Source organism: Nannospalax galili, unplaced genomic scaffold (assembly GCF_000622305.1).
Source record: "Nannospalax galili isolate Female #2095 unplaced genomic scaffold, S.galili_v1.0 scaffold590, whole genome shotgun sequence".
Classification (NCBI taxonomy): Eukaryota; Metazoa; Chordata; class Mammalia; order Rodentia; family Spalacidae; genus Nannospalax; species Nannospalax galili.
Genome location: NW_008328101.1, coordinates 252,140 through 259,887, shown reverse-complemented (window position 1 = coordinate 259,887; position 7,748 = coordinate 252,140). Strand labels below are relative to the sequence as shown.

Here is a 7,748-nt window from a genome sequence, read left to right as displayed (position 1 = left end):
ACAGAAAGAAAGAGCAAATCCAAATAAAATCAAAGATGAAAGGTGAAAAAAAAATCACAGTAGACACCAGAAAGATCCAGAACATGGTAAGGGAATGGTTCCAAAATCTATATGCTACTAATTTGAAAACCTAAAAGAAATGGATGAATTTCTAAACTCATGGTTTAGAAATGATGAAACCAAGAAGAGGGCAATGACCTCAGCATATCCATGACATGTAAGGAAACTGAGCAGAAGTACAACACCTCCCCCTTAAAAAAGATCCCAGGCCCAGATGGACTCATAGCAGATTTCTACCAGACATTTAAAGAATATCTAAAACCAACACTACTTACATTATTCAAGAAGATAGAAACAGGGGCAACTCTCTAAAAAACAAAATCCAACTTAGAATAGAAGAAGAAAGATGCTGGGCAAGTTGTTAAGTCTCTGAAGGACAGACCCACACCGGAGAACATTTGGGGAACACGAATTACACTGCATAGGCCTTTCAAAAACTGTAATAACAGAGGACATGGTGTCGGGCTTGGTGGTAGTGGTGTGGGGTAGACATAGAGAAAGGCATCCAAACATAGTCAAAACACATTGTTTGTAACTCTAAAAGAATTAATAAAAGCATTAAAAAGTAAATCAGAAGATTGGAGACATGGCTCAGTGGTTAAGAGCACTGGTTGCTCTTGCAGTCAAAAAGTTAATGTATGTGAGAAGGTGATAAATAAATAATAAATAAATAAATAAAATATTTTTTAAATCAAAGGAACAGCACAAAATATGCACAATTACAAATATCATCTTACTTGGGAGACTGCTGGGTAAAGAGGTCAACTGTGTAGACTGTTAGCCCTCTGTTCATGATCATCAATGCTGAACCTTGTTGGAAGAATATTCTACAGCAATCCAACCCACCTTTTCCTATCTGCACAGGGAGGTCACAGAAGCCCTGAAGAGAACGCCTACTTAGTTGGAGACAATAGATATCAGGCTGTGCCATACCACAAGTTACTTTATATTGTGTGAACTTTCTCCAAACTCCCTTTTGCAAATGTTAGATAAAAGCCGGTCAGGGAATAGCCACAGAAAACACAGGAGGACTCCAGGATAGCAAAGTTGATTTCTTAGGATTGCTGGCAGCTCAGCGGGGAGAAAAGGGTGATCAGCAGCCTGAGAGACAATAGAGATCAGGCTGTGCCCTGCCATAAATTACTTTATGTTGTGTGAACTCTTTCTCCAAACTCGATTTTACAAGCAGATTCTAGTCTGTGGGAAATGTCAAAGAAATGTGCTAACTGTTCTATCAAAGGGTTAATTAAGACAACAAAAACAAAAACAAAAAACACCAACCTCCTATAAAAGCAGATAAATAAGTTGCTTGACAGAAATTCAAACTCTATGATCCTCCCTTCTTGAAATCAAATATGTTTCAGACTGCAGTCCCTGCTGAAAATTGCATTCTGCTTCTCAGCTCCCTCACTTTGTGTCAGCGAATTACATAAGAATGAGAGGCTGAGCTCTGACCACATACAGGGAGACAGAGGGGCCTTCCTGTTAGGAATAAACCCAGCAGGACCTTCTCTGTCTGTGCTTGCTTGCAGGCTTTGAGCAGCATAGATGCATCACTCTGCAGAAGCAAGAGTTTTACCTTGCCCAAATACTTTGGATTGTGTGGTCATTTTCTTGAAACCACAAATTCATATCTAACATATCTGTTTTGAGGTTGGACGATGATTCTGCACCTGGGTTGACAACAGAACAGCACTTTTGAACAGGTAAACTCCATCCATGAAGCACAGTCTGATAAACGACTTACTCAAGAGAGTGAGTAAACCAGATAAATGAACTGGAATGAATTGGGACAATGGAGACAAAGGAATGTATTAGGTTCATATCAGGGAAACCAAGCCCAGGACTGTCTCCATCACACCAGACAGAAGGAAAGATGTAAAGCACTCATCTGGACCACGCGAACAGGACATTTAACACTGAGAGGAGATGGCCTTTTTGCTATAGGTATGGTTCATACTCCATGCTGAAACCTCCTGGTTCTTGTGTCTCAGAACAAAGAACAAGAGGAGGGACAGATGGACAGTCCCAGGAACAGTTTATTTCAGCCTAGAAAGACAGCCCTGAGAAGAAGTGGGCTAGCAGCCTGGACAGGTCTGAAGCTCAAAAGCCTCACACCACATGACTTCTGATCCTTTACAGGTCGTTTACATAGCTGCAACCTGGAGACCTCACAGGATTTTCTCAGCAGTGCTTGTTTTGTATAAGCCCAGGAAAGAAGCTGGGGGTTCCATTCTTCCTCTGACCACTCATACATTAATCTTTCTCCACCTCTATTGTCCTGCACACAGGCCTGGTGTGAGTATCACTGGATCCCCAGAGAGAGAAGTCCTCCTTGTCTCCCAGGAGCTTAGCTTGGCCCAGTCTCCTCTGCTGACTCAGCCTATGTTGTCCATCTGCCCTGTAGTACTTGCCTTCCACTAGTCCATCAGTTCATCCATCTGGACCTGGTCCCCCCTTCTCTTCTTCAGCCTCCATGAGGAGCGAGGATAAACTGTAAAGCCACATGCTGTGTCCTTCAGCATCGTTCATTGTGACTTTACAATCATTACTGATAAATCTCTATAAAGACCGCACTGACTCTACAGAGGCTGCCTTCATGGTGAATTTTGCTACTGTAATATTCTTACCTCTCAGCTGGTGCAAGACTTCCACAGCCTTGGGGGTTGGGGCTCCTTTCTGTTCAGTGCCGTCAGTTCTGCCTGTCCTTCTGTCTTGCCTCATTAGTACTTCACACTTCATGTTAGTCCTTCACACTTCATGTCCTGTGCACCAAGGGTTGGGTTTTCCTCATCAGTACGTGTTATTCTCTCTCTGAAACTCTCTTCTGGAATTTTCCTCATTTCTTTCTTCAGAGTCTGAATGCTATCAGTGTGGACTTCTTTCATTTCCCTTGTTAGGTTTATACTTAGGTGTTTTATTTTTGGTGTGGCCATTGTGAAACGGATTGTTGCCGATTTTTCTTTTTTTTTCTGTATACTTGTCAGTGGTGCATAGAAAGTCTATGCATTTCAATGTTCCTCAATTTCTTGAGGCCTGCTCTGCTCCAAATCTTGGAGTCTATTTTGGAGAAGGTTCCATGGGCTTCTGAAAACAATTGGTGTCCTCCTGTGTTTGAGTGTAATGTCCTGTAGATATCTGTTTGATGCATTTGATTTATAGATTCATCTAATTCCAATATTTCTAGATTCCTCTTTTGTCCAGGTGACGTGTGGTTTGGTGATAGTGGAGTACTGAAATCTCTATTAATGTGTTGGGGTTGATCTGTGGTTTTTCATCTAGTGGTATTTCTGCTACTAAACTTGAGAGAATCTGTCTTTGGTGTGTACATGTTTAGAAGTGCAGTATCCTCTTGATCAATTTTTCCATTAATGAGGATTAAGGGAAGTGAAAAATTCTGCCAAATTCTGTTTCAAATCTATCTTGTGTGTTATTTGAGTAGATTTGCCTGCTGGTTTCCTAGTTCCATGATGGAGCACTTTTTCCATCCCTTTATCCCAAGGTGCTGTCTCCCTTTTCTGGCAACACGTGTTTCTTTGAAGCAGCAGGAAGATGGATCCTCTTCCCTAATCCAATCTGCTCCTCTGTGCCCTTTGACTGCAAGGATTTGTGACCATTAATATTCAGTTATTATAGATAAAGTGTATTAATTCCTTTTCTTGTTGATTTTATGTTTTCTTAGGCCTTTTTGAGGAATAGTTTTAGCATTCTTTTTTGCCTGTGACATCTACATGTGTTTATCCCTGTCTTCTGTTCCTAGTATTCCTTCCAGTATTTTCTGTGGAGGATGCGTAGGGGTCATATATTCCTTTAGTCCCTGTCATGAAAACCTGTTACTTCTCTTTCAGGGGTTTTGTGAAGTGTAACAGTCAGTGTTGGCAGTTATGAAATAAAAGTCTTTCCAAGCCCTTCTGGCTTTCAAAGTTTCCACTGCATAACCTGTTGTCATTGTGCTGGGTCTGACTGTGGGGGACTTGGCCTTCTCTCTTGCAGCTTTCAGTACCTCTGTTTAGTCTTTGTCTTTAGTGTTGTAACTGTGATGTGCCAGGGAGAGTTTCTTTTCTGGTCCTTTCTGTTTGGTGTTGTGTGGGTTTCTTGTACTTGGCTGGATAAATTTCTCTGTAGATTTGGGAGACATACTTGTGTGGTTGAATTTAAAATGTTATCCATTCCTTTGTCCTGGAGTTCTTCTCTTTCTTCTCTGTCCATAATTTGCAGGTTTTGCCTTTTAATGCTGTCGTAAAATGCCTGCATATTCCTTTCCTGTGAATTTTTAAATAGGAATTTTCTATGCTTTACCTAAAAGTATTTCTAACATTGATTTCTGGAAGGCAAACGTGTTTGAATTAGGAAAACGGCAAGACAGCCCTCTGGTGGTGACTGCTGAACTCTGCAGGGAGAATTCAGGCCCTGGTTAGTCAGCAATGGGCTTCCTGTGACACTTCCTGAGACATCCATTTCCTGGTAAAACTTGGGCCGGAGTGGGCGGGGCCAGAGCAGAGGTGTCTACGCGCCAAGGTGGGGCTGGACACCGGGCCTTGGGGTCCCAGAAAACTCAACACAGACCTAGGGAGCACTCCACCCGGGATGCAGGGTGATGCTTAACAGGCGGCGGGCGGATCCAGACGGAGTTTCAGTTGGATGCGAACGTTCACCCCAGCCACGGGAACCACTTGGAGCAGTTGGTGCAGAGAGGATGCGGGTCGGGTCGGGGAGGGACCGGCAGGTGGGACCTGAGGCCGCGGGAAAGACTCCTGGTCATGTGATCGGAGTGGCCGGGAGCCTCTGCAGTCGGAGTTGGGGGCTAGGGGCGGAGGGAGGTCCTCCAAGCTCACCCGGGATTTAAACTTTGTTCTTGCTTATCTACAGCAAGGAGCGCAGGTCTCAAAGTTTGGCTGCAGACATTTGGATACTTTGGCTGTGCCTCCTCTTAGATTTAGATTGTTAAAGGTTATTGCATTTAGATAAATTTAAGATCATATGAACTAATCATCATTTTTATCAGTAATTTTATGGTTTCCAAAATAATCCCATAAAAACAATCAAGTATCCTACTTGAATTAATGTGATGATGTTCCCAGATGCCGCAGAGTGATCTCCAGTGTGCAGCAGCTACTTCAAGTCAGTGGCTCCTGCCCTTGCTGTTGTGGAAACAGCAAAGCTCTTCCAGTGTAAATTCGTCCAGGCAATCTGACTTCCATTTTCCACTTTCTGTATCTGAGGGACTGGCGTTTGGACCCTGGGACGTGCCATCCCTAGAGAGCTTGTTAGAATTAGTCACACAAGGAATGATTCTAGATTGTATAGAATCAGAACCTATATTTTAGCATACATCCGCAGCTATAGTTGTAAGTGTTAACTCTTAATAAGTAAACTTTCAATTCCCCATTAATGTTCCATTTGGGATATATAACGTATGATATGAATCCAGCATTAAAACGTATATTCTTATCTTGAGATCTTAATGCTATAGTCCATAAGAGCATAAAACACATGCTGCATATGAGGATATCCTGCCATACTATGTCCACAGTTAGAAAACAAAGTAGAGAACATGACAATGTCCGAAACCATCTTCAGAATGCTGTAATCCTCCCTACATCAGAAAATGCCTCTCAATCTCTTTGGTCTCCTTGATTCAAGAAAAGCAATGTGTCTGTGGACAGATGGTCAGACTATTATTATTCATTTCAGAGTGTGTTGACATTCAGTGGTGTGGCTGTGGACTTCTCACAGGAAGAGAGGGAGTGCCTAGATCCTGCTCAGAGGGCTTTGTAAAGAGACCTGACGGTGGGGAATTACAGCTCTCTTGGTTTTTGTTGGTGAGAATATGTTTCTTACAGAATTTCTTACTTATACTCAGAGTTCCTTGATGAGCTACTGTGTGTATGTGTTAACTTTGTGTGAATCTCACATCTCATAAAGTGAACTTCTCAGAGGAGAAAAGAATGAAATTTTGTCTGTTCTTATGTTTGTCCCTTGGAGTGGTTATGCTTTTTTCATTTTTATTCCATGATAAATTCAGAAACCTTTCTTTTTTTTCAGTCTCTTTGAGACAAGGTGTCCCTGTAGCCTATAGCACCAGCTGGGCTTGAACTCATTATATAGACCAGGCTGGCCTGAAACTCACAGAGATCCTCCTGCCTCTGCCTCCTGAGTGCTGGGACTAAAGGCGTGTGCCAACACGCCAAGCAAATTTAGAAACTTTATAGTATATAATATTGTCACCCCAATCATGATGTTCCATTTCCAACCTGGAATTTTGGCTGAGCTGTAATTAGAAATGGAACAGTAATTCTGCAAATTGAAAAAGCTCTGTAAATATTGTCAGTGTACTGACAGAATATTCCAATTGAGAAGACATTGGTAGACTACTGTTGTGTTCTCTCTTTATCTGTTGAGCTCACTACTGTGTTAGAAATCCAGGTCTTTTCTAAAGACTCAAATCATGAGCCACCCAGCACAGGTATACAAAGTTGCTAGAGCACTTGGTGTCTTGTGCATTAAGCTGTGACCACCTGGGGTGCTGGGGGTGATGGTGATGTCCTGAGTCACACTCAAGAGGCAGGTGGTCTTGAAGGACACACCCCTGCACACTTTGTTAGTGTGGAAAAAGATTATCATCAATTATTAGAAATTATATTTTTGAGACATGGAGTCAGACATCCATCAATAAAAATGCAAAATTACAGAATAGTTTCCCCTTTTTAATATTAATCTTAAAAAGTGTTCCATTTTTATGTGTTGAATGTATTACTTGTATGTATGTAAATGCACCCATGCCATGCAATGTATACTGAGGTCAGAAGTGTGCATCAGTTCCCTGTAACCACTTGTACAGATGGTTGTTCTCTCCAGTGTGATGCTGGCAATCAAGCCCGGGCTCTCTGCAAGAGTAGGCATTGCTCTTAATCTCTGAACCATCCACCCAGTCCCTTAATATTAATTTTTGACAAAGAAGGACTATATGTCTTTAGTAGGTGCAGTATATGTTGTTCTCTACGTACATTTTGAAATTGGCTATTAATTTAAAACAATTATGACATGAATTTTAATATTAAAATGTATAAACTCGAAGAAATGTCGCAACATAGTTTTTAAGACCAAAACTTCCTTATAAGCCTGTTTATAATAAATTGAGTGCTCCTTTAGTATCGTCATGGAATTTCAAGGCTGTGAGAGTCTGAATTTCAACCAAAGTCCTCCCAGTTCCTCAGAACAGAAAGTTAATGTCTCAGTTAAGTACAAGATAAGCCAGAGTTTAGAAAGTTTCTATTCTATTTTCTTTGAAATTCAGATACACAACCTAAATGTCCCTCAGAATATAAATTGATCATGTCAACTTGGTACTTTTACACTTGGAGTTCTACTCAGTGGTAAAGGAAAGGAAATCAAAGAATTTTCAGGTAAACGGATGGAACTAGAAATTGCTGGACTAAGTGAGGTAAAGCAGATGCCAAAAAGGGAGGCACAGGTGTTCTCTCTCCAGTGTGGCTCCTGCCACCAAACCCTGAATACATACTCAAAGGACATGAATTCAGTGCGGCATAGAGATATGTGCGCTCCCTAATTATGGCAGCACTCTTTGAAGACTAGGGAATCTACTGAAATGTGCATTAAGAAATGAAAGATTTACTGAAATGTGATAATTCTAAAGAATAAACCACAACTCCATCATAGGAAAGAGT

The 7,748-nt window shown here is 41.4% G+C and overlaps 1 long non-coding RNA gene across 1 annotated transcript in view; it reads left to right on the top strand.

The window, feature by feature from the left end:
• The first annotated feature begins 4,550 nt into the window (after window positions 1–4,550).
• LOC115067101 overlaps window positions 4,551–7,748 on the top strand; it is a 4,600-nt gene continuing 1,402 nt past the window's right edge. Inside the window, exons 1-2 of the long non-coding RNA XR_003846539.1 lie at window positions 4,551–4,741; window positions 5,755–5,882. This is a non-coding gene — a long non-coding RNA (uncharacterized LOC115067101). The remainder of the gene's footprint in view (window positions 4,742–5,754; window positions 5,883–7,748) is intronic.